The sequence below is a fragment of the Cervus elaphus genome, chromosome 19 (genome assembly GCF_910594005.1).
Source record: "Cervus elaphus chromosome 19, mCerEla1.1, whole genome shotgun sequence".
Taxonomy (NCBI): domain Eukaryota; kingdom Metazoa; phylum Chordata; class Mammalia; order Artiodactyla; family Cervidae; genus Cervus; species Cervus elaphus.
In genome coordinates this window covers 51,869,992-51,895,430 of record NC_057833.1, presented here as the reverse complement: position 1 = coordinate 51,895,430, position 25,439 = coordinate 51,869,992, and the positions used below count along the sequence as shown (strand labels likewise).

General features: G+C 41.0%; 1 protein-coding gene across 4 annotated transcripts in view; it reads left to right on the top strand.

Moving 5' to 3' along the window:
* The first annotated feature begins 2,083 nt into the window (after positions 1 to 2,083).
* The window catches only part of CASR (calcium sensing receptor), an 80,766-nt gene continuing 57,410 nt past the window's right edge, over positions 2,084 to 25,439 (top strand). Inside the window, exon 1 of one of the 4 annotated variants that reach the window (XM_043875401.1) lies at positions 2,084 to 2,151. The gene's annotated coding sequence lies outside the window, so the exon portion shown is untranslated. Of the gene's footprint in view, positions 2,152 to 2,932; positions 3,055 to 3,102; positions 3,374 to 3,423; positions 3,689 to 25,439 lie in introns of those variants that run through there. The other 3 variants (XM_043875400.1, XM_043875399.1, XM_043875398.1) reach the window with 3 other exon arrangements.

Sequence of the window (25,439 nt, the reverse complement as noted above, 5' to 3'; positions counted from 1 at the left end):
AGGTCATGTGCAAAATATTCTAGAACTCTAAGGCAGTCAGTGGTCTGTACACTATAAATTTTAGGCTAAATGACGGCAAAGTAAATTTCCTACACCAAAGTAATTTTTTAACTGTTATTGACCTTTTTCACTTCCCATGTATTAAAAAAAATTTTTTTTTATTTTGTATTGGGGTATAGCCGATTAACAAAGAATGTGATGGTTTCAGGTGAACAGTGAAGGGACTCAGCTATACTATATATACATGTATCCATTCTCCCCTAAACACTTGCTAATCTGTTCTAACAGAGAGAGAGCCTGCCTCAGGATGAACACTTTTGCCAGGCATCAGTTCCGAAGCAGAAATTAACATCACTCTTTCTTCCTTCTGATATTATTCCTTATGCTGCTACTTTCTAATTGGTGTATGTTTTTCACTTACAGAGTGATGTAGTTTCCAATTAAGGTGAAATTACTTGGCTAAGAAAATTGGGTAATTATAAAGGAAGATATTAAGGAGCTAAATGGACCAGTAATATTTAGATATGGTAAAAATGGCAGAACGTGGAGGTGGTACATAAGTGCCTGACATTTGGGAAATAATGCCTTATGCTTCGTTATAATCACTGGATGCAAGGTGTGGTGAGGCAGGTTTCAGTTCAAAACAAATGAGAACTTTCTGACAATCAGAGCTGTCTAGGAAGATTCAAAAGGGCTGCCTTAAGGGTGTTAACCACATCCCCCTCACTCTGCGGGTTGAAGCAGAGGTTAGATGCCTGTTTGTTACGAATAATACTGTGGGAAGTCAAACACCAAATAGGCTAGAAGTTGCCAACCAGAAAATATGAGATTTTTGAAATCAGAGCTTCCCAGGGATCTGGCCACTGAAGAGACTGAATTTTGGAGTAAGTTACACTAACTCCCTTGAAGGACAAATCCCAAAGAGCACCACAGAATGATACCTCTTTCTTAACATCTATCAGTTCAGTTGCTCAGTTGTGTCCTACTCTGTGACCCCATGGACTGCAGCACACCAGGCTTCCCTGTCCATCACCAACTCCCAGAGCTTGCCCAAACTCATGTCCATCGAGTCTGTGATGCCATCCAACCATCTCATCCTCTGTCATCCCCTTCTCCTCCTGCCTTCAATCTTCCCCAGCATCAGGGTCTTTTCCAATGAGTCAGTTCTTTGCATCAGGTGACCAAAGTATTGGAGTTTCAGTTTTAGCATCAGTCCTTCCAATGAATATTCAGGACTGATATCCTTTAGGATGTACTGGTTGGATCTCCTTGCAGTCCAAGAGACTCTCAAGAGTCTTCTCCAACACCACAGTTCAAAAGCATCAATTCTTCAGTGTTCAGCCTTCTTTATAGTCCTTCTTTATAGTCTTTTCACATCCATACATGACTACTGAAAAAACCATAGCTTTGACGAGACAGACCTTTGTCAGCAAAGTCTTAACATCTATAGGTTCAACAGAATTGAAGACAGCATAACTTTTTCACCACGTGATCCACTGTTATTTAACATCATTGTTTATGTACCACTCAAAAGCATTGCCTATACCTCTAATGGGAGGTGTATACTCGGGGACCCACTGGCAAAGCACCTTGACAGCGTTCACCCTGATCAGATTCAGATCACAGTTCTGCCACTTCCTAGCTGTCCAATCCTAAACACCTTAACCAGTTTCTTCATCTTTAAAATGGAAGTAACGCTAGCTCTTCAGAGTAATTTTCTTAAGGCTATTTGAACGTTTTGCTCCGGCTATAACTTGATGACTGAAGAGTATAAATTCAGGCTAAGACTGCAGTGTCACTCAGTGCGGGGCTGAATTAATTCATCCTTTGGGCACTGACCAGGCTGTGCTGGTAGTCAACTAAAATCTCTAAGATATTTTGATGCGGACTGCTGCTGAGCCAAATCTCCCATTGTGAACTTGTGCTGCTGGAGATGAGGCAAGACTTGACATTTATTCCTATTAACTAGATTCTGCCTTTCACTTTAACCTGGTGCTTCCGCATTTGTTCAACTCCTTCTCTTACCCTACATTTGAACGGAAGGAGGTCAAACCAGCAGAACTGAGCTAGAATGATGATGTATTTGTGACTCTAGATGTGAGTGTCTGTCCCTTTGGAACAGGAAAAAGAAAACTTTTTGCTGAGTATCAGGTAATTTTCTCAATACTTCATTTAATGCTCCAAGAATCCCTTAAGGTAAGTGTTAACTCCAGTCTACTGAGAAAAAAATCTGCATTTTTCTTTACTTGACATTTTTAAGCATGGTAATTATGCAATTTTTTACTCTTTTGGCTTAATGTTATTTTGTAAACACTTTATCACATTGCTTCACATTTTCCTTTTTTTTTGTTTTGGTTTTATAAGTAAATAAGTACTCCATCCTTGTTCTAAAAACATTTTGAGGCACTCCTGCCTTGATGTTTATCATTTTAACGACTATATGATAGCTCATTAAGTTACCCAAAAATATGAAAATATTTTATTTTGCCAATTTCCTATTGTTGACAGGTTGGCTTTGTTTCTTTGCTTTTGTGGTTTTTTTAAATTATGACATTCTGTAAAAAAAAAAAAGAAAGAAAGAAGATCCTTCTATGAACATCTACACATAAGTATCTTTTGTTCTGGAAATTTCCCCAAGAATGGAATTAATGCATCAAAGAGGATAACAACTCTTGTGGCTCTTTATAGAGAGTAGCAAATTGCTCACGTAAAACAGTATGTGTTATCTGAGGATAAAAGGAAATAACTGGCTTTCTACAAAAGAAATTAATTTTCCACTTACTCATAAAGTATTCGCGCCCCTGATAGGTGGCAGGTGCCATGCCAGGGGATGGGGACAGGAATGAGCAGGGGCGGCCGGTCGCGGTCTCCAAGGAGCTCACGGTCAGGCGGTCAGGTCGGGCAGAGGAAATTACACCCGACAGGTGTCTGCCTCTGCCTAGGGAGGACCGAAGTGCCCTTTCGCGCAGGAGAGTGGAAGGAGGGAGCTGCCTACAAACACGAAGGAGTTTCTGCAGCTTAGAACTGAGTCTTGCAGAATGAGTAAGAATTTTGGTACGCGATTTGTATTTATTTTACCTTGACTCTCCGGCCTTTCATCAGAAAAAAAGTTCCCCACTCTTAGTACAGAGAAGGTTGGCAGAGTCGTAAGCCCCCAACCTCTTAAACCTCTTTGCATCTCCAAGGAGAAGGAGGGAAGAGGGGCTTCTTTCCGACCTGGGGAGCTGGATCTGGGGTCCGGGAACCCCAAGGCAGCACCGGAAAGAAGAGCAGAGGAGGCGAGCGCGTGGCCCGCCGCCGGGAGAACCAGACCCGACGCGCGGTCCTTGGCGCCGGGGTCCAGGGGACTCAGCTCAGCACGACTGGGAAGCCGGTGAGGGAACCGGGGCTTCCGGGTGGAGGGTTAGCGAGCAGCCCGCCAGCGAAGTGGAGCGGAGCTGGGCTCTGCAGTTGGGGACCCCGAGGGGGCGGGCGCCAGAGGGGCGGAGCTCCGAGGCAGGGGCCGCGGCAGCGGTCCAGAGGGTCTGCGGGGGCTGCTTCGGCCGGACCCGAGGACTGGCGCCTCTTTGAGCCAGTGACCTTGACATCGCGAGTGGACCCCGCGCGCCGTCTTTAGCGCGCCTCGTGGAGACCCACGGCCGACGGGCCGGCGCTGCCCGGGGTGAGGGAGCCTGGGCCAGGACGCCAGGTAGGACCCCCGGCCGCGAGGAGGGTGGGCAGAAAGGGCCCGGGTGGGGAGAAGGAATGGAGGATCTGGGGGTCGCGGGCAGGGGGCTAAGCAACGGGCGGGCGCAAGCTGGACCAGCTCAGCCCTGGGAACGCTGAGTGCAGGGCACTGGGGACGTCAGGGTCCAGCTTAGAGGACCAAAGGCTTACCGCTCCTCAGAAGCGGCAGTGGGTCACTCTCTTAGATACACGGGAGTGCGTACCAAGACGCGGCTTGTGGGGTACCACCTTCTGCCTCCGCCTTGTTTCTGCCTGTGACGATGGTCATAAAGTATTCCCTGTCCGTGTGCTAACAGGGAACGGTCAGTTTTCTGAAGCATATGCATATGGAAGGCTACTGTGTCAGAATCCATCCTCGTGGGCTGAGTCCCCTCTCAGGATACTTGGCCCAAGCTTCCAGCCTCCTTGGGGACCTAGCCTCACTGACACCAAACTAAGGTGTCAGTCCCCAGGCCTTTTCACCATACACCATATTTCTTAGGAAGAAAAAAGAAGTACCAGTTTGATGATCTTTTACTATTTATTTTTTAAAATTGCAGTTTCAATACATTGTTTATAAAAAAATAAATCTTCCAGAGATATTCCTATACTAGCATTTGTGTCTACTTATACCCCCTTGTTTTTTAACCCATATCTTTTTCTACCCTACTTCTTCCGTCCCCTCCTTTTGATTCTTTATCCCACCTCCTGCCTAATGAAACTATCCAAAGAAAATGACGTCAGCGCCACCGCCTGCATCCCTTAATCTCTAGGGTTCCTTGCTGGCCCCACCCCTGATCTCTTTAAACGTCTTTCACCAGAGTAGCCCTTGGGGTAGTGAGTCCACTTCCAAGAGGACATTTCTTTTACTTGCCTTAACTTTCCCAGAGATTCGAAGAAAGGAGCTTTGGGGAAAGGTCCCTGAATTTTACACTACCAGTTCTTTTCCTTAAACTGGACTTTCCAAACGCAATTTAAGTAGTCTGGTACTGATGAAAATTTATGAAGGAAATTTCCTGAAATGCTCTAGACTTCCAAAAGTTAACACTTCATTATTTCCTGTTCCTGAAAGCAGAGCTTTGCCAATCACAGCGCTCATTACTTCTGTTGCCTCCACCCAGGACCAGCAAAGAAACAGGCATAGGATTTTTCATCAGTAGGAACCTAATAGGGTGGATTTTTATATGTGTGAAGGGGCTCAAGACTTTGTGGTAGTCAAGAGGAAAGGGGAAGGGATAGAAGAAGGAATTAGATGGGGTTAGGGGATTAGAAGGGGGGAGCAGATCAAGACCCTGAAGAGAATTCTGGAGGCAGGACCCTGTCATTTAGGAAGGACCCCCAGATGATGTGGCTGGGAGACCACATAGTCAGCTTACTTCTTGCTGACAACCAGCACAAGCAGCTACTTTCCAAGAACAAAACATTAAGAAGTGGAAAAAAATCAAGCCACTTTTGTCTTTGTGATAAAATAGAAGCGGTTTAAATTATTTTTACTGAATTAATGGGTTTTTTTTTTTTAGGAGTTGTGTAGACTGTTTAAAATAACCTAATAGCTACTCCCGTCACAATGTTTTCTTTTGCTGTGTTCATTTTTTCATGTTGCATGACCTTGACCCCACACAGTTCAGGAAGTTCAGGTTGGATAGAAACTGCCACTTTTAAGAAACTTTTTGAAGGGGGGATTAGGAGAGAAGATTAGAAAATAAGGACTGAGCCTTGTGGTAAGGTGGGGGAATAATGAAGAGGAATGGTTTGAGTACCACCTTGAGACTGGTAAGGAATCAGGTATAGTTCTTAGAACAAGGCAGTAAATAAATAAGAGGTGAAGGAATCCATTCATCACTCATTTCTGCGTTCAAAATGTTTGCAAAGTGCCTGGCTATGTACCAGCCACTGAGGGAAAGATGATAAATGAAACTAGGCAAGGTCTTTGATCTCCTAGGGTTTATAGATGCTTCAGGGAGGCAACCAGTAGTAAGATAACTGAGTATTGAATATATGTAATTACAAACTAAGATAAGCTTTGTCAAGGAAAGAAATAAAGGTCTTTGAGGTGTATATAGGCTACCCTAGAGATCAGGGAAGGCTTTCTAAAGGAAGTTTCCCTTGAGCTGAGATTCAGGAGTAAGTGGAAATGTTGGGGGTATTAGAAATTCAGTTTGGTTGCCAGTAATCAAGAAGGCATTTTGTTGTTTTGGTCTTCTGATGCAAAAAGCCGACTCATTGGAAAAGTCCCTGATGCTGGGAAAGATTGAGGGCAGAAGGAGAAAAGGACATCAGTGGATGAGATGGCTGGATGGTATCACCGATGCAATGGACATGAACTTGGGCAAACTTGGTGAGATGGTGAGGGACAGATAGGCCTGGAGTGCTGCAGCCATGAGGTCACAAAGAGTCAGACACAACTGGTCGACTGAACAGCAATAGCAACAATCATGAAGGCAGATGTAGTGTTTGCAATACTGCATATGTACAGATGTAGAGTTGACATTTTTGGAATTTGGGAGAGATGCTTTGTTATCACAGCATCCTTTGTACTGTCCTGAGTTGGTCATGGTTTTCCATAACATTTTGCTGATGTTCTTGCTTTTAAATTTAATGTTTAGATTAATTTTAGTCTGTCAGTTTATTTTATTGTGCACAATAAAATGTATGCACTGTGCTTCAAATGTGAATCATCACACTGCTGAGGTAGATATGTGCATAACTCCCATACCAAATTTGGCTTGTGTGGTGATAGCTCATTATTGTCACTGAATACTTTCCCAGGTGAAAACAGGTGTGGCAGGTCAGCTACAGTGTCTTCTCTCCACTCCTATCTACTGCTTTGATTTTAGTTGCCCTAAAGCTGCGTGTATCTCTTCAAGTTTCATATACAGTTGTTAGGTAAAGAAAAAAAATTACTAATTGCATTGATGCAATAAAGTAAAATTAATATAAATCTCACAATGTAATGGCATGGTGAGCTTTGACCAGGCATCATATTTCATGTGCAAACAAATATTTTTATTCATTCAACAACATTTACAGTGAACCTTCAATGTGCCTAGCACTCTGTGAGATACTGTGGGTAAGATGGATTAGTAAGATGATGAGACTTCATAGAAGTCCAAGAGGAGAGAGTCATACTCATCTATGTAAGGGTGGGAAAGTATTGTGGTTGCTGTAATGGAAGCATAAGTAGAGAACAGTGATGCACAAGGGAAAGGAGTGGTCATTTCTACCAGAAAAGGAGAGGGGGTCCAAAAAAGGTTCATGGAGGAGTTAATACTTGAGCTGAATCTTGAAAGATGAGACATTCCAAAAGATAGACAAAGGGAAGAGGGCATTCTAGAAGAGAAATTCATGTACCAAAACAAACAGGCATGAAACAGAGTGTCAAGGTCCAGGACGTGCAACTGGCTTGAAGAGCTGAGGCATGAGGAACAAAGAGGGGCTCATTAAGAGATGAGGCTGGAGTGGCAGACATGCCAGGTTACAGAACCTGCATGCCATCAGCTGATAGCATTGTGGTTAAAGTATGTGCTCTGAGGTCAGACAGCCCCAGGTATGCATCATGGTTCTACCACTTTCCAGCTGTGGGGTCTTGATCAAGTCATTTAGTAATAAATAAATAATAATTACTTATTTAGTAATAAGTAATGGTAATGAAGGTTGTCTCTCCCTCATAAGGTTGCTGCAGGAACTGAGGTTAAGTCATGGAGTACCTGGCACAGATTATGCACCCACTTGTTTCTGGCTGTTATTTTTTATCCTAGGGCTAAGGGAGCCACTGAAGGGTTTCACACAGAGAAGTGACTTAGGGAGCAGTTTTATTTAGAGCACAGTTATTCTGGCTCCATGTGGATGCTGGGTGAAAGGGGGTTAAGTTTGGAGCAGAGCAGTCATTTAAAGCTGGAGAAGGAAATGGCAACCCACTCAGTATTCTCGCCTGGAGAATTCCCATGGACAGAGGAGCCTGGCAGGCTACAGTCCATGGGGTCACAAGAGTCGGACACAGCTTAGCAACTAAACCAATCATTTAAAGAGATTATAGCCATTCAGATGATAGTGATGATGGCCTGAACCATGAAGAAAAGGAGACAAGTGCTTGAGACAACTGCAAGGTAGATGCCACAGAACTCAATTACTTACTAGTTGTGAACAGTGGGATTCTGGTCTGTCATCCTTTGGTACTGTCATCCAGGTGTTCCTAGGATAAACAAAAGGAAGCCAGGTATCAAGCAGGACTGCAGATCAGATGCTTAGTTTATATGCTGAGGACTTAATGATTGGTACCCCAAAAAAGTTGTCTTTTTTTTTCACAGAATTATGTATTTTATTTTTTTCCATTTATTTTTATTAGTTAGTTGGAGGCTAATTACTTTACAATATTGTAGTGGTTTTTGTCATACATTGACATGAATCAGCCATGGATTTACATGTATTCCCCATCCCGATCCCCCCTCCCACCTCCCTCTCCACCCAATTTCTCTGGGAAGTAAGCCAGAAAGATAAAGACCAATACAGTATACTAACGCATATATATGGAATTTATAAAGATGGTAACGAAAAGCTGTCTTTTTGATTTAAGAGATCTTTTGACACCTTCCATGTCGTAACTTTGATAGGATCAGGAAGGTCTAGTTCATCCATAATGAATTTCACTTATGCATTCACCCTGTCCTCTTTCCTTTTCTCTCTCTTTCTCTCATTTCTGGGAGGCTTTTAGTTCCAGGTGTATGAACATTAGACTTCATTCATTTGCCATTGTCATAAAGTGGCACATATAAAGGTTGCTTATGTCTGATATTTTTGGTGCAACTCTTGCCTGACAATAGCATGACTGAATTTTTCCTTCTCTTTTCTCAAGTGTCCTCCCACAATCCAATAACTTCTGGCTGAGGCATGTTTATTAAAGCCAGTGAGAATTAGAGGATTTAAGTGGTCCCTACTTTATAATACAGGCTTCCCTATTGGCTCAGACTGTAAAGAATCCACCTGCATTGCAGGAGACCCAGATTTGATCCGAGGTGGGAAGATCCCCTGGAGACGGGAATGGCAACCCACTCTAGTATTCTTGCCTGGAGAGTTCCATGGACAGAGGAGCCTGGTGGGCTATAGCCCATGGGGTTGCAAAGAGTCTGAGCGACTAACACACACACACAAACACACACACACACATACTTTATAATACAGTGTAGTTTTGGTAGCCACATCACCCATTCATAAGACTGAAAATAATCCAGATGTGTATGATAGTGTTTACTGAAAAGTTGCTAGGAGCTTTATGCCTGTTCCCTCCAAATGTGGATCCTGGGGAATGCTGATTGAATTCTTTTCTTTTGGATTCAGCTGCTTGAACAACTGTCTGATTACTTGAAGACAGAGAGATGAACAGACTTTAAATTAGGCAGGGCCAAGGAATAAAGTGCTTCCCTGGTAGCTCAGCTGGTAAAGAATCTGCCTGCAATGCAGGAGACTCCAGTTTGATTCCTGGGTTGGGAAGATCCCCTGGAGAAGGGAACAGCTACCCACTCCAGGATTCTGGCCTGGAGAATTCCATGGACTATTCCATGGGGACACAAAGAGTCGGACAGAGCTGAATGACTTTCACTTTCAAGGAGTAAGGTGGCAAAATGTGAATGAAGGGGAAAAGAGGTCTGCCTCTGCCATGGATGGTCTAGAGTTTGGTTAAAAGTGAACTTCCCGTCTCTGTGACCTTGGGCAATATATCTAAGCTCTTAAAAGCCTCAGCTTTTACTGGTGGATATCCCAGGTGGCACAGTGGTAAAGAATCTGCCTGCCAATGCAGGAGACAAGAGATGCAGGTTTGATCCCTGAGTTGAGGAGATTGCCTGGAATAGGAAATGACAACCCATTCCAGTATTCTTGCCTGGAAAATTCCATGGACAAAAGAGCCAGGTGGACTAGAGTCCACGGGGTCACAAAAGAGTTGGATACAACTTAATGACTAAATATTAATAACAACAACAAATCCCTTTGATATCTGTAAAACCGAGGTAATATTTCCTTATGGACTGGATACGGAAAGTGTTTAATACAGTGCTTGGCATTTGGTAGCTGCTTATCTGGCCTGTATCCTTTGCCACAGCTCATCTCTGGGGCTTACATGGAAAAAGTAAGACAAATGAGGATTTCTTAGTTTATGTAACCTGAATTAATTGACTTTTATGTATTTCTTATCTATGACTGATTCACACACATACCACCCCCTCTCCCTGGGAACTGGTTAGAAACCTGTTTTCCTCCACCTTCAGGGAATGCTTATCAGTGATGGGGGCAAACGTAATATGAACCTGCTGAGAGGAAGCTAATTTTAGATATTCTTCTTTCAACAAATCTTTCAATACACACGAGCAAAGTTACTATCAAATAGCAAAATGGAGTTATTTGACTTCTCTCATCCATGTTTTTGTTGCTGGAGTTCCTGACATGCATGTTTCTTATTTAAATTGTTTTTCATGTGGAAAAAAAGAAGCAAGCTCAAAGAGACTCTAATTGTTCCCCCAATAATGGTGAACTGCTTGTACTGAGGGGGCGGGGGGGAGTTTTGTTTTTCTTCTCATAATAGAGATTGATGGTTGAAAGAATGATCATTTCTTCAGTCCTGCTAAATATTCTGTAATTTGACATAGTTTAGTTCAACAAGCTTCAGTTGAGCTCCAGTTGCGTGTCAGACATTGAGTTGGCACTGTTCACTCAGAGACGCCAGACGTGTTACCCAGATCTCCAGTCTGGTAGCCTTTGTGGAAGAGGGTGTCCAGGGAGAGGCGGGGGTGCCAGCTGACCTGAGAGAGCTGGTGAGAGGGGAACACACACGCTGAGGCTCTCCACCACAGCTTCAGACCACAAGTCTGTCAGATCATGAGCACCTTCAGGTTCAGGATCCCAGTCTGCTCATCCCTACACCCACAGCCACTGCCCACAGGGACCCTTCTGTCCTAAGTGTTTCTCATGTGAGAGACCAGGAAAAGAAGGTAGTGAGGAAGCCAGGTGTTCTTCTCTTTCCGCACGCTTAAAAATGAAAATATTTCAACTAAAATTGGCTCTGTGCAATTGTCAGCCAATTTTCAGCCTTGTCTTTGGAGAGGCAGTGCAGTACATTGGTTAAAAGCCAGCTCTATCATTAGAGTGCCTGGATTACTCCCACTTCTACACCTTACTGATTGTGTGACTTTAGACAAGTTGTTCAATCTCTTTATGTCCAAGTTTCCTTATTTATAAACTGGGATTATTAATATTATCTACCTTATTGATTATTAAAGGACTTAACTGAGCTAATACATTGTTCAAGGTCATCAAGCACAGACAGCATGTCTTATTTAACATTGAAACCCCAGAATCCAGCATATTACCTGGTACACTGGAGGAGATTACCGAGTGAACAAGTCTAATATATAGGCTGGTATAGTTGTCAGTGACTGACAAAGCACTCTTCCATCATTAACTCATTTGATCCTCAGAATATCTCATAAGATGAATAAGGGAGATGGGCAGGTCAGGTGTTATCATCTCTATTTACAAATGAGAAAACTAATGCACTGAAAGGTAGAATGACTTGCCAGAGGAAGCGCAGCTATAAATGACAGAGCTGATTAATTCTCCTGACTCTATTTCTAGCCCTCTCCTCTTCCCATTTTTTGGTTGTCTCTCAGTCCTATGCATGTTTAGTGGAACTCGAAGGATGTCCAACTGAAAAAAAAAAAAATGAACACACATGGCTTGTTTAGCTTTCTGAAAAAAAATGAACTTCTTACTACTGTTATTGTTTTTCAGTTGCTAAGTCATGTCCAACCCTTTGTGACCCCCATGAACTGCAGCACTCCAGGTTCCTCTGTCTTCCACCGTCTCCCGGAGTTTGCTCAAATTCATGTCCATTGAGATAGTGATGTTATCTAATCATCTAACCCTCTGCCGCCCCTTCTTACTGTAAATATACTCAAAAGAGTAACCTCAAGTTAAAACTTGGAAAGTTTCTATTTTGGGAGGTGGGGAGGAAAGCAGAGGATATTTTACAAGAATTAGGAAGTTCTTTCAAAGTGAAAAAGTAACAGAGAATCATAAAGGAAAATTTTGTTAGATTTTATTACATAAACATTTAAAACACTTATATGTAGAAAGTCACAATTAAAAAGAAAATAAACTAAAAACTATTGCAGCAAGTATGCCAGATGGTTAAAAGTTTCAATATTGAAAGAACTCATAAAATTTAAAACCATGGATTCAAAAAAGTGGGCAAAGGATATTAAGAGTTTTCAAATGAGGAAAAGCACATAGTTGGTGAACATATACAAATATTTTAACTTTACTTAATAAAAGAAGTAAGAATTTTTTTTAAGTGATATACCAGTTTGTTGGTCAAGAATACCAAGACTGAGGATTCCTCTGGTGGTCCAGTGATTAAGACTCCGTGCTTCCAGTGCAGGAGGTGCGGGTTCCATCCCTTGTCAGGGAACTAAGATCCCACATGCTGCATGGTGCAGCCAAAAAAAAAAAAAATACTAAGACTGTAAAGATAATGCTGGTGCAGTGAGGAAATGGCTATTCTTATAACATATTGTCTGTAAAATAACTGCCTTAAAATTGTTGATCATGGTTGACCAAGGATTTCAGTTTCTGAATTTCTATCCTAAAGAAATGACCGGGAATATGGTTAAAAATTTATACCCACATGTGTTCTTCACAGTGTTTATTAAAGGAAGTGAAACACTAGAAACAACTTGTGTGTCCAATAATAATGTAGAGGTTAAATAAATTATGGTGGGGGTGAAGCAGCACAGACGAGCAGCTAGAAGCGTGGATTTAGAGTCTCACGACCTAGATTCAAATCCGGACTCTGCCAGTTATTAGCCCTTTAGGCTTAGATACCTCTCCATGTCTCACTTTGCTCATCTATGCACTGGGAATGACAAAAGTACCTACCACAAAAGGGTTGTTTTGTGACTTGAATGAATCATTATACGTTTACAATTCTCAAATCTTCAAAGCTCTAAAAACAAAGCTTTTTTAGAATTTAATTATCATGATTAAATAACATAAACTACCATAACTTTATTCCACTTACTGTGGCTATTTTCTACTACTATAATTAAGATTGAATATTAATTCTTTTCTATACTGTTACTTTCCTTATAGAATCTCTAAGATTCTTTTTATAAATTAATAACCCTCATGCACAAGTGAAAAGATTAGTTTTGAGGGCAAAACTAACTGAAGTCAGGTGTATCTACTTTGAGCTAACCTCTTCTTTCCAAAGTTTCTTTGGAAATAATATATTATATTGTGAAAGCTGGACTGTAAAGAAGGCAAAGCGACAAAGAATTGATGCCTTCGAACTGTGGTGCTGGAGAAGACTCCTGAAAGTCCCTTTGACAGAAAGGAGATCGAACCAGTCAGTCTTAAGGGAAATCAACCCTGAATGCCCGTTTGAAGGGCTGATGCTGAAGCTGAAGCTCCAGTATTTTGGTCATCTGATTCGAACAGCCGACTCATTGGAAAAGCCCCTGATGCTGGGAAGGATCGAGGACAGAAGTAGAAGAGGGCGTCAGTGGATCAGATGCCTGGACGGCATCACTGATGCAATGGACATGAACTTGGACAAACTTCGGGAGATGGTGAAGGATAGGGAGACCTGGCATGTTGCAGTCCATGGGGTTGCAAAGACTTGGACACGAGTGGACGACTGAAAAGCAAAAACAATATTATTAACATGCAGATTATTGAGCTCCACCCCTAGAAGTTCTGAGTTAGTAAGTCTGGGGAGAAGACAAATGTCCACCTTTTATATCTCCCAAAGTGATGTTGGTGATGCTGATCCATGGACCACACATTAAGTAGTCCTGCTGTAATCCATGCCTTAATTTTTAACACCCCTTATGTTGCATCCTTTTAATGTGAACATTTTCATTTCTGGATATCTTCAGCTTGCTTTTTAGATTTTCATTCTCCTGTCCTTTTATTTCTATGCTGTGTTTTTATGTCCAGGAGTAGTAATATAATAAACTTATCTATCACTTTCTAAACACTTATCAGGCTCCAGTAATGGTATTAGTGCTCTATTCATATTATTTTTTCATCCTGCAACAACCCTGAAAGGAGGACATTGTTATCTTGACTTTAGAGGTGAGAAAACTGAGGACTCCCAGTGAGTAAGAGGAACAATTTACTTTCCATTTTACTGTCCTACCTCTTTCATACAGTGGTACACGTCACCAAGTCTCCCGTGACATGCTCTCTCAGTCCTGCCCCAGCTGCTTAGTTCCCCAGTGTAGAACGCCCCTCTTCTCATCACCCATCCAGATCCCATCCAGGCATTCTGCACTAGGAAGCTTTCCTAGCTTTGTCCTGCCACAGCCCACACCCCTCTACATCTTTTATTCTTATCTGGCCATTTAGCCTATATGTTTGCATTTTCATACCAAGGGATTTTGTCTTCCTAACTGGACTTGGAACTCCTTAAAGGAAGAGCCTGTCTGTTATATCTCTGGGTCCCCCTTGGAACAGCTGGGATGGGCACTGATTGCCTGCCTTACCCCCCTTCCTGCTCTCCTCCTTTCCTATCCTCCCAGTCTCCTCCTGTCCCTGCTTAATTTGGTAAAATCAAGCCACATCAGTGAGAAGGTGGAAAATAGGTGAGGTTGAACCCTTCTTAATGCCCTTCCCTGCAGTGCAGTTGTGGGTGGTTTGCTCATGTCCACAGTGTCATGAGAAGGAACTTTTTCCTTGGGGCCCTGTGCTGGGCAGCCAAGAACCTTCAGTGCCTTTAACCCTCGGATCTTCTTGAGGGTTTCTAGACATCTTCCTCTCCTTTCATATTTCTTCAAATCTCATGTCCTTTGTTTTACTTCCCAGTTTCACTGTGCATCCTTGTCTTCATTAAAGTATCTGTCAAGAGGTCTCACCTGCCCACTCCTAACTGTACATCTTTGGGGCCACTTCCCCCTTAACAAGACCTCCTGGGGCCAGTACAGTGGGACACATTCATCTGGTCTGTATACTTTGGTTCTTTTTTGCCCTCCACTCCCTACCACCTTCTCTTTCTCCTCTTTCCTTCCTTTCCTTTCTCCCTCCCTCTTTCTCCTGAGGTCATTTTTCCCGATATTGTGTAGGTGGCATCATAAAGTGACTCTGATGGCTTACACGTCTCAGGGCTTGTAATGGTCTTCTTGTAATTTCCCCAGAATTTGTAAAGGGTCTGCCGAGCAGCTGGGCCTCATAGCGAAGGCTGATTTCTGTGATGCTTTCATTTCCTCCCTGTCCATTAGTATGAAAGTGCTGGTTGTGTCTGCCTCATGGAGCTGCACTGCTAAACTGCCGCCTGCATTAGTCTATGATTTTATGTTCAGTTAGGTTTCTCATTCAGAAGGCTTTTTGTGACCCTGGTTATGAGCCAGCTCTGGGGTGATCCTGATACCCTCCCTCAGTGTCTCCTGGGGCCTCCATTCCCTCACCTTGGGGCCTCATTCCAAATCTTGGAAGATTTCCGAGTGAAACTCTAGGAAAAAAGTCATTGTGAGGACTGCCCTTTACTGTTTCCTCAGGGTTTACAATGTTATCAGTCATGGTACTAAGCATTTTTATATTGAATATATTGTTTTGTTTAAGCCTGTCAAAAACTTTAGTTAGGTTTTATCACAATACAGTGGGGAAACTGAGGTTTAGGAGGTTAAGTGACTTGCCTGAGGTCTCATGGCCAGCAAGTGGAACAGGCTAGATTCAAAAGCTCATAGTCAAAATTTAGTTTCTGAGAACTTTCTTCCATCCTTCAGAAAATATGACTTTGCCAAAAGCTCTCATATACATGATTGTGACAGTGTCAATGGGTACACCCTTTCCGGAGGGCAATTAGGCAGTGCATATTAAAAGCTTAAAAAATGTTCTTACACTTTAACGATTTCCATGACTGAAGTTGTGCTAAGGAAATGATCATTAGTATGTGTAAAGATTTAACCCTAAGGAAGTTCTGCTGTGCTGTGCTCAGTTGTGTCCGACTCTTTGTGACACCATGGACTGTAGCCTGCCAGGGTCCTCTGTCCATGGAATTTTCCAGGCAAGAATACTGGAGGGAGTTGCCATTTCCTACTTTCAGGGGATCTTCCTGACTCAGGAATCAAACTGGCTTCTCCTGAGTCTCTTGCATTGGCCACAGAGCCACCTGGGATATCAAGGAAGTTCAGAGCAACAATTTTCATAATATGAAAAATTTGAAACAGGCTCCATGTCCAACAGAAAGGAACTGGCTAAATTAAGTATGATACATAGAGACAGTGAAATACCAAACAGTCATTATAAATTATTTGCAAAAAAGAACATTTGGTGGCATAGAAATGTGTTCATTATGTAATAACTAACATACTATAGGATTTCAGATATGTAGTATATATAAAAACTATGAACAGTTTGTGAGATTAAAGGGATAGAATTAAGACTGATTTTTTATTTTCTTGTATCTTTTTTCGTATGTAATAATTACTTTTTAAATTGACATTGAGGTTTTTTAATTTTGTATTTATTTGTTTATTTTTTAATTAGGAAAATGGCTGCTTGTTGTTTGAACGTGTGGACTTTGTTCATATTTACCAGTGCTCCCACTTTATATTTACAATTTCCCCCACAAACAAGCATTTCTCCAGACACCGAATTCTAGTTTCTCGGTTTTGTTGTTGTTATTGTTTTAGGGGTTTTTTCAGGGGCGGGAGGGGGGTTGGTTAGTGCAGGTTTGCATTCACTTTTTCTCATTGGCCTATTGTGCTTTGGTGTTCTGACCAAGTCACTTCCAAACAGCCTGTGCTGTTGACTCACACTGATCTGCACTCATACACTGCCTCCCCTTCCATCAGGCCTCAAGGCTTCGTTGCAAACAGCCCTCATTCTTGCCTCAGCTTTTCTTTCTTCTCTCACCACTCTCACCATCTGTCTGCTGCTTCCTTCACCAGCCCCTTTGCATTTCCCTTTTCTGTTTCAACAGGGCCCACCTGTCTCTCTCAACTATTTATATTCTCCATTTAGCTGGCAGTCCTTGGTCTGATCTTCTCAGCTTCTGTTTTGGGCCTTCCTGAAGCGTTGTTTCAGGTAATTTAAAAGCAATCCCCCCAAAAGGAATTCAGTTCTTTTATGGAAAAAAACAAACAAACAAGTTTCACCACACACTCTTCTGAGAGGGGTGTGGAGTTTTCTGACATGTGCCTTTTTCTTTAGGACCTAAGTTGTGGATGGAACAGTTTAACCTCAGAAAAACAAAATACTAAACAAAATACTAATTAGCATTTCCTCTATAAAATATATACATATTTTCCCTGACTACCCAAAAAAATAGTTTGTGACACATCATTTCCAACTCTGAGAATAATCCTAAGGAGATCTCTGTCATGTGTTAAAAAGAAGTATTTAAAACTAGGTCGATTGAAATGTTGTTTGTAATAGTAAAAAATAAGAAATATCTTAAATGCCCAGGAGTATATCACTAGCTATGTACATTTTGATTCATATATTCCATAAACTACTATAAAGACATTGAATATGATTATTCTGTATTTATGGCAATAAATAAATGAGGTTGCAGACTGGAATATATGAGGATCCCATTTCTGTAAAATTATACATCTATGTCTGTATAGAGTCACCAAAGGGAAGTTTCTTGATGATGGACTTTTTGGGTAATTTTAATTTCCTGTTTCTTTTCATTTCTTCTTCATACCTTTTTATATTGCTTGCCTATTTTACAGTTAGCAAATTTTGTTTTTAAACAAAAATAGTTTGAAGTTTTTTTCTTAGTAAATTATATAACTAACTTCAGTTTTTTATTTAGTTTACTAACGTTTACTATGAAAGCATCAAACATCCTTTGTTTGGCTTCTTATTATGAAATCTGTCATACTTTACATGATAGTTTAAAGAATAATAATAGAATGGATTCCTGATTACTTAAAGTCCAGCTTAAGAAAATTAGTTTTTTGGGACCCATATGTGCCTCTAATCAAGTCCTACTCATTTTTTCACTCCCAAATTTGTATTTCACATTCCCTTACCTTATAGTTTTATGGGATACACATGTTCAGTTCATTATGCTACAACTTGGTGTTACTGTAATGAACGTTGGTTCATATGCAATCAGTAAATAAATATTTAATAAACAAATACCAGTAAATATTTAAGTTGCAATAAATAAGGAAACTGTGTCATTATACACAGATGTCACATTGTTTATACAACATTTTTACCCATACATAAACGTTCTGTATCACCAAGGATCAGCAACTGACCACAGAGTATATCAACACAGCTGGATGCAGCATGCTCTGAATCTCTCTGCTCACCAGGCTCATCCATGCCAAGTTCTCCTCTTGGCTAACTTTGGCATCATATCCTGTATGGAAAGTGCTTGTTACACATTCCCTGATCTTCAGGCATTTGTCCTGAGGCAACTTTCTCAACCTCTTTTAAACCTTCTCATAAAAAGCTGTCTTTCTCTTTTCTCATATTTGCAGAGCATGCACGCATGCTAAGTCGCTTCAGCCATGTCCTGACTCTTTTTGACCCCACGGACTGTAGCCCACCAGGCTCCTCTGTCTATGGGATTCTCCAGGCAAGAATACTGGACTGTAGCCCACCAGGCTCCTCTGGCTATGGGATTCTCCAGGCAAGAATACTGGAGTGGGTTGCCATTTCCTCCTCCAGGGGATGCTCCCAGGAACTGAACCTGAATCTCTTATATCTCCTGCATTCGCAGGAGGGTTCTTTACCACTAGTGCCACCTGGAAGCCCAGCATTTGCGGTAGTATTTTTTTATTAAGAATATAAATTCTTAATATATATTAAGAATATAAATTCTTAATAAAATATAATTATTTTAATATAAATAAAATAATAGAATATAAAAACATAGGATTTCTATTGGTTTTATTAATATTCTATTTACAACATGATGTAGGATTTTTTTTTCTTTTTTTTTTCCATAGGAAAACAGTTCATAATCTCTGGTTTACTGTTAATGCTTGGTTTCTTAGGATGAGAGATTTGTGTTTTAAAAAATACATATTTTACCTTTTATGAGAAACACCTGTGTATCCCTAAACAATCCCTAAATTGTTTAATTTGCATTGTTTTGAACTTTGTACAAATGGAGTCATGGTCTTTGCATTCTTCTTCAATGTACATTTTAAAAAATATTTTATTTGTGAGTAATCCATGTTAATGGCAATAGCTATGGTTCATTCATTTTCACTGCTGTATGGAATTTTATTGTTCATGTGTACTAAAATTTATATATCCTCCTGTCAACCAGCAACTAATATTTGTAGTTTCCTGCTGTTGTTTAAAAAAAAAAAAAGTTGTTATAAACATTTTTGTACATGACTCCTTGACATATTGTCCAAAAATCTCTAGTGTATTTTACCTAGGGGTAGAAGTGCTCGGCTTAAGTATGCACATTTTCATGTTTACTAGATAATGTGAAATGGATTTGCAAAGTGATTTTACCAATTCAGACTTCCACCATTAGTGTATGAGACTTCTCATTTATTCACATCGTTGCCAACAGTTGAGTTGCCGCCAAATTGTTGTGATTTTAATTTGATTATAAATGTGTATATGTTTCTTTCCTTGTGGACTGACTTTTTCCTCTATGAAATGTCTGTTGATGTCTTTTGCCCATTGTTTTCCTATTGGGAGGTTTCTATTTTTCTTACAAAGGAATGTTGTATATTCTGGATACCACTTGTTTTCAGTTACATTGCTGCAACTATCCTCTTCCTACTTGCAGCTTACCTTTTCACTTTATAGGACCTTTATATGAATGGTAGTTCTTAGTTTAATATAGTTGAATTTCTCATTTTTCTTTTGTTGTTTGTGCTTTTTTTACTTAAGAAACCTTTCTATATTTAAGGTTATAAAGACATTCTATATTTTCTCCTAAATTTTAAATTTTTTTGTCTATCACATTTAAATCTTCAAGCCGTTTGCAATTGATTTTTGTGTATAATCTGAGTACATATCCAATTGATTTTTTCCCACATGGTTAACCAGTTGTCCCAACACTCTTACTGCATAGTCTGCCCTTTCCCCTACTAGTACAAATGCTGCCAGTTATTCATGAATCATCCATGTATACATGAATCTGCTTTTGGGCTCTCTGTTCTGTAATATTTGTCTTCTCTGCCATTATCAATTGTCTCAATTATTCCAGCATAATGTTGTTTTGGCAGCTGGTAGGGTGAGTCTTCCTTCTATATTCTTCTTCAGGAGTATTGACTATTCTCAGCCCATTGCTCATCCGTATAATTTTCAGAAGTTTGTCAAGTTGTGCACATGCAACACACATACCTACTATCAAGTACACACATGCACACATATACCTGTTGAGATTTTTATTAGAATTGCAGTAAATTTATAGATCTACTTGGGAAGAATTGACATCATAACAATGTTGATATCATAACATATCCATGAACACAAAAGAGATCTCCCTTTATTTAAATTTTCTTTAAAGTTTTTCAGTAATGTTTGAAATTTTCCATAAAGTTCGTGCACATCTATAATTCATTCCATTTTTGAGAAACTTACTTTTTCTATTATAAATAATATCTGCTTATAAAGTATATATTTCTGTTACTATAGAAATGCAATTGACTTTTTTGTATTATAGTATGTCTAGTAACTTTGCTAATTTCTCTTAGTAATTACAATTATTTGAACATAGATTCTTAGATTATCATGTTGTCTATAATTAATGATAATTTTATTTTTTTTCTAAACCTTACACTTATATCTTTTCATTAAGCTACTAAACTGTCTGAAACTTCTGGGAAAATGTTAAATGTTAATGTCTTGTTCATGATTTTAAAGGGAAGGCTTTTAACATTTTATCATTACATGCTGTGTTCAGCACTTCTAGCACCGAGTTCCTGTGTATTTTGGAGTCCACTTTTCTCTTACTTGTTTGGAAAGAACTCAACTCAAAGTTAACCTCAGACAAAGAGTCAGGATTTCTTGCCTTAGTCTGGATTACTTAGGCTAACATAGTGGAGAAAGAGGATCCTCTGTGTTGTCCACCCTTCAGTCACTAGAGTTTGACATCGGGGTTGAGCGGCAAAGCCCAGCTAATATTCTCTGCGCATGCATTTTCCTCTGAAACCTTGAGGGAAAGATTTGAGTAGTTGTGAGTCCCCAACCAAAGCCATGTCATAACACAGTGGATGGATACCAGCATCACACATTGTTGGGTCCCACTCCAGAGTTTATAACTCAGAAGGTCTGAGTTGGAACCTGAGAATTCACATTTCTAAGAAGTTCTCAGGTGATGCTGATGCTGCTGGTTTTGGAATCATGCTTTGAAAAACACTGTCCTAATACTCTCTTTAAAACATCCTAACAGTGGGCAGAACAGAGACAAGGAAAACTCCAAAGAGTGACAGCAGCTAACCATGAGTAGCATCCCTGGAGGATGACAGTCAGCTACCTCCAAACATGGGAGGATGGAAAAAGAGGGAAGTGCAGGAGATTTGAGACAATGAACAATGTAAGGAATTCACATAAAAGTATGAAGGGAGCCATGAGTAAACAAACACATCAGGTGAGGCAGATCATTCAGTTTGCATCCCACAAAGAACATTGAGGGGAAGAATAACAGACCCACGTAGCGTTGGGAAGAAGTGGCAGCATGGCCATTTAAACGATCTGTCCCACACAGTGATGGGCCTCTGCCAGGTAAGCTGGTAAGTGCTGTATAAACCAGGAACCCAAGCCCCAAGAAGTCACAGGCTTAATGCAAGTTTCCTATTAAGCAGATAAACTGGATTTAGTCTTAAAGTAGAAAGGAAAGGGGGAGGTATTACAAGCAAACAAGGCTCAAAGCCACCTTCCTCACTTCAGGAGCTGCAGTTCCTGCCAGAGGCTTTGACTTGGGCTCAGGCCTGCAAGGTGGTAGGGGTGGGACAGGGAGAGTCACTGGAGGAGGAGGAGGAGGTTGGGGCTTTTCTGTGCTGGAAGGAAGGCAATACCAGAAGTGCCAAAGAGAGCCACAGAGTTACTCTACACATAGGACTGGCATCATATGATGCTTTCAAAGTTGGGTTTTTACTCATCAACAGTGTGAATAAGCAACTGATAAAAATAAGAAGGGTGTGAGTTCTTTTCTCCCCTTCCATACCTGCTGCCAGCCACCTCCCAGTCAAGGGCTAGCTGGCTCTCTGGGGTGTCACGTCTTAAAGCTGCCTCTAGCTTTGGTAGTGTACAACATGTCAGAGCTGGAAAGATCTGCAGAGGTGATCTTCACTGGTCCAGCAGGGCCTAGACAGCAGGAGTGACTTGCCAAAGGTCAACCAGAGTAATTGAATTCATTCATTTACTTTATTTCACAAGTTTGTCATTAGGACTGCTTGATTCAATTTATTGACATACTTAAAACATAAAAATCAGTATCCCCATCTTTACTGTATAAAATCTGAAAAACTTGTCTTAGATTTATATAGTATCTTGCCTCTGGGTAAACTCAAGTAGCTTCATTGGTATAAGTACATAGAAACCATGGAGAAATGTATTCCTAGGAAGGGTTTGGGTGTTTTTGTTGTTGTTGTTGTTGTTTTGTCTTCAGCTTATTTTAATGATGAAGCTTCATTTTAATAATAAAGCTTGGTTTCTCAGACTGATACATTTGATCCCACCAGCTCACTGGAGCCCAGATTCTTCTTGCTGTGATCACAGAGTAAATGACATTATGCCCAATGTTTCAAGAGAAATGGAAATAGTACCGTGTGTCAAAGGGAACATCTCACAGCTTGTATATTTTTAAGGCATTAAGGGAAAAAATGCAAGCATTAAAAAAGCAATCCAAAAAGCTCTTTTAAACTAAATGTTTGTCAGCTATTCAAAAGTGAAAGTGAAGTCGCTCAGTCGTGTCTGACTCTCTGCGACCCCATGGACTACAGCCTACCAGGCTCCTCCGTCCATGGGATTTTCCAGGCGAGAGTGCTGGAGTGGGTTGCCATTTCCTTCTCCAGGGGATCTTCCCAACCCAGGAATCGAACCCGGGTCTCCCACACTGTAGGCAGATGCTTTACCATCTGAGCCACTAGAGAAATCCATTCAAAAGCTATACCTTAAAAAAATTTTAAATCACTCTCCTTCAATGTTATTTGCATTGTCAAAGTAAATGTTATGATTTCTAAACTAAGAATATTAAATCTATTTTGCAAAGGACCACTTCTGTCACCCCCACTAACAACAATATAACTCATTGCTTTAGCCTGCAATAGGTTAAACCCTTTGAAGCCACTGATGCTTCTCAGAGGCCCAGAGCCCACTGGTCGCCAATTGACAAGTGCACAGAAAGGCTGTGCTGCCCCGTGGACACCATCACTGTTGGGGCTCATGAGAGGCCCAAAGTGGGAGCTCCTGGGAAGGTTTTCTTTATTTGTTTTTTGTTTGATGGCACTAGGGCTTCCATTGCTACGCAAGGGCTTTCTCTAGTCGCAGTGAGTGGGGGCTACTCTTCATTGCAGTGGGCAGGCTTCTCATTGCAGTGGCTTCTCTTGTTGTGGAGCACAGGCTCTAGGATGTGTGGACTTCAGTAATTGCAGCTCATGGGCTCAGTAGTTATGGCACATGGGCTTAGTTGCTCAGAGGCATGTGGAATCTTCCCAGACCAGAGATCCAACCCATGTCCTATGTATTGTCAGGCAGATTCTTAACCACTGGACCAAGAAGAAAGTCCCTAGGAAGAGTTTTGATCTGAACTGGCCGCAAACAATTTTTAAGCAAGTTGCCTAATACTGTCTGTGATTCACTGAATCTTGTGAAACTAGAGGTAAAAGAACTTCCAGTTTCAAGAGAGAAAAATGCTCAGTATAAATTTGAGATGGTTCTTAGAGTTGCAAGTTCTTCTAGTTGGACCTGCATCTAATGTCCACACTCACCCTTGTGCCAGTGACCTCTCTGTTTCCCTCTCACCTGATTATCCAGCCTCCTTCTGACTTTTTCACCTTCACTTTGGGAGGTATTATTTCCATTGTTGAATAGTCCTTCTTGTTGTAATCAGAGATTTTTCTTCTGTTGGAAACCTAGTGCACTGCTCTACAATTCTGATAGGTAGAATATTTTTCCTTACATCACACCAATATCTGTCTCCCTGGAATTTTTGCCTATCTGTCCAGCCCTATTCCCCGTACTCATCTAGAAAAAAAAATCTAAGACTTCTCTTGGCACCCTGAAGATCCCAATCATGGTCCAAGTGAGAATTGTTTTCTCCAGGCAAACTCTCAGCATTCCCACAGTTGTTTCCTCTCCATGGCTTCACTTCCAAGCTTTCATTGTCCTGCTTGCCTTCTCTGAATGTAAGCCAGCTTGTCTGGGTCCCCTTCTCTAAGAGTGAAGTAAATATACCTGGACACCATACCACGTATGAAGTCTAGGCCAAGATGTTGCTGATAAGGTTCTTGGTTCCTCTGTTCCTTGCTAACGATCCATTGCTTTAGCAATCACCTGACCCTGAAGTTCATATATTGTCTTTATGAGGCATTATAGACCCTTCTTTTTTTTTTTTTCTATTTATGTGCTGCTACTAAGCCAGTGTCAAAAACACCTATCTGGGACTTTCCTGGTAGTCCAGTGGATATAACTTCACCTTCCAGTGAAGGGGGTGAGGGTTCAATCCCTAGTTGGGGAGCAAGACCCCACATGCCTCGAGGTCAAAGAACCAAAACATAAAATAGAAGCAATATTGTAACAAATTCAATAAAGACTTTTTAAAAAATACTTGAAAAAGAGCACCTGTCTGAACTACTGAAATCACTTATTCTCTGTCTGCCATTTTGACAACCTCAGCAAGAAATGGTCAAGGACACTCTAGGATGACTTGCTCAGGGTGGCACCTGACTATTACACTATGGTTTCTAAGAGGCACAAGCCTCCACTTGAAGATGCCTTTCTCATTTCTCCCATGTGGTTGCTGCTCTCAACCAGATTCTGCCTGTTGTCCAGGACCTGTATCAGGGCATTGTCTGCCCACATTTAGCTCCTCAACACGTGATCCTGTGTCATCCCCTCTCTGGAAAACTCCAAGGTGACTTTTAGAAGGGCCTGCATTTTTGTTGTTTTATATACTGTTTCCTTATCTCTTCGTCCCTCTGATCTCTGAACCACAGTCTATCCTTTTTTCTTTTAGGTTTGTTGAATCTACTCTACTCTACTCTACTATGACTGTGTTAATTTTTTCTACCTCCAGTATCCATTTGAAGATTCTTTAATGGAGAGTATACATTTTACCCATTAAAATCTTTATTTTGTGCTGTCTTCTAAAAAAGGGGGGGGAAAGCTTTCTTCAGATCCTCTCTAAAATATGTCACAGTAGTTTTATGATGTCTTAAATGGGAGAGGAAGTGGTGAACAAGCAGTTTCAGAGTTATAAGAGAACCCAGTTCTCCTGTTTCTCATTTGTGTGTCACGGACAAGAGGATAGAGACACAACCTTATTGTTCCCTCTTCGTTAAGAATGTTTATAAACCTCTGGGAGATAGTGGGCTGGGTGGGAGGTGGGAATGCTGGGCTGGAAACATCAGGATCATCTAATGCCACATCTGAGTCCCAACTCTAGACCAGCAGGGAACAGTGACCAAGTATTCAAGTAAGCTCAGTTGTCATTCACTTTGAACTTGGACTATGTAGGAACACATTACAGGTTAGACTCTAATGGCTAAAATTTAGCCAAATAAAATCTCTCTTGGCTGCACAGGAGTCCT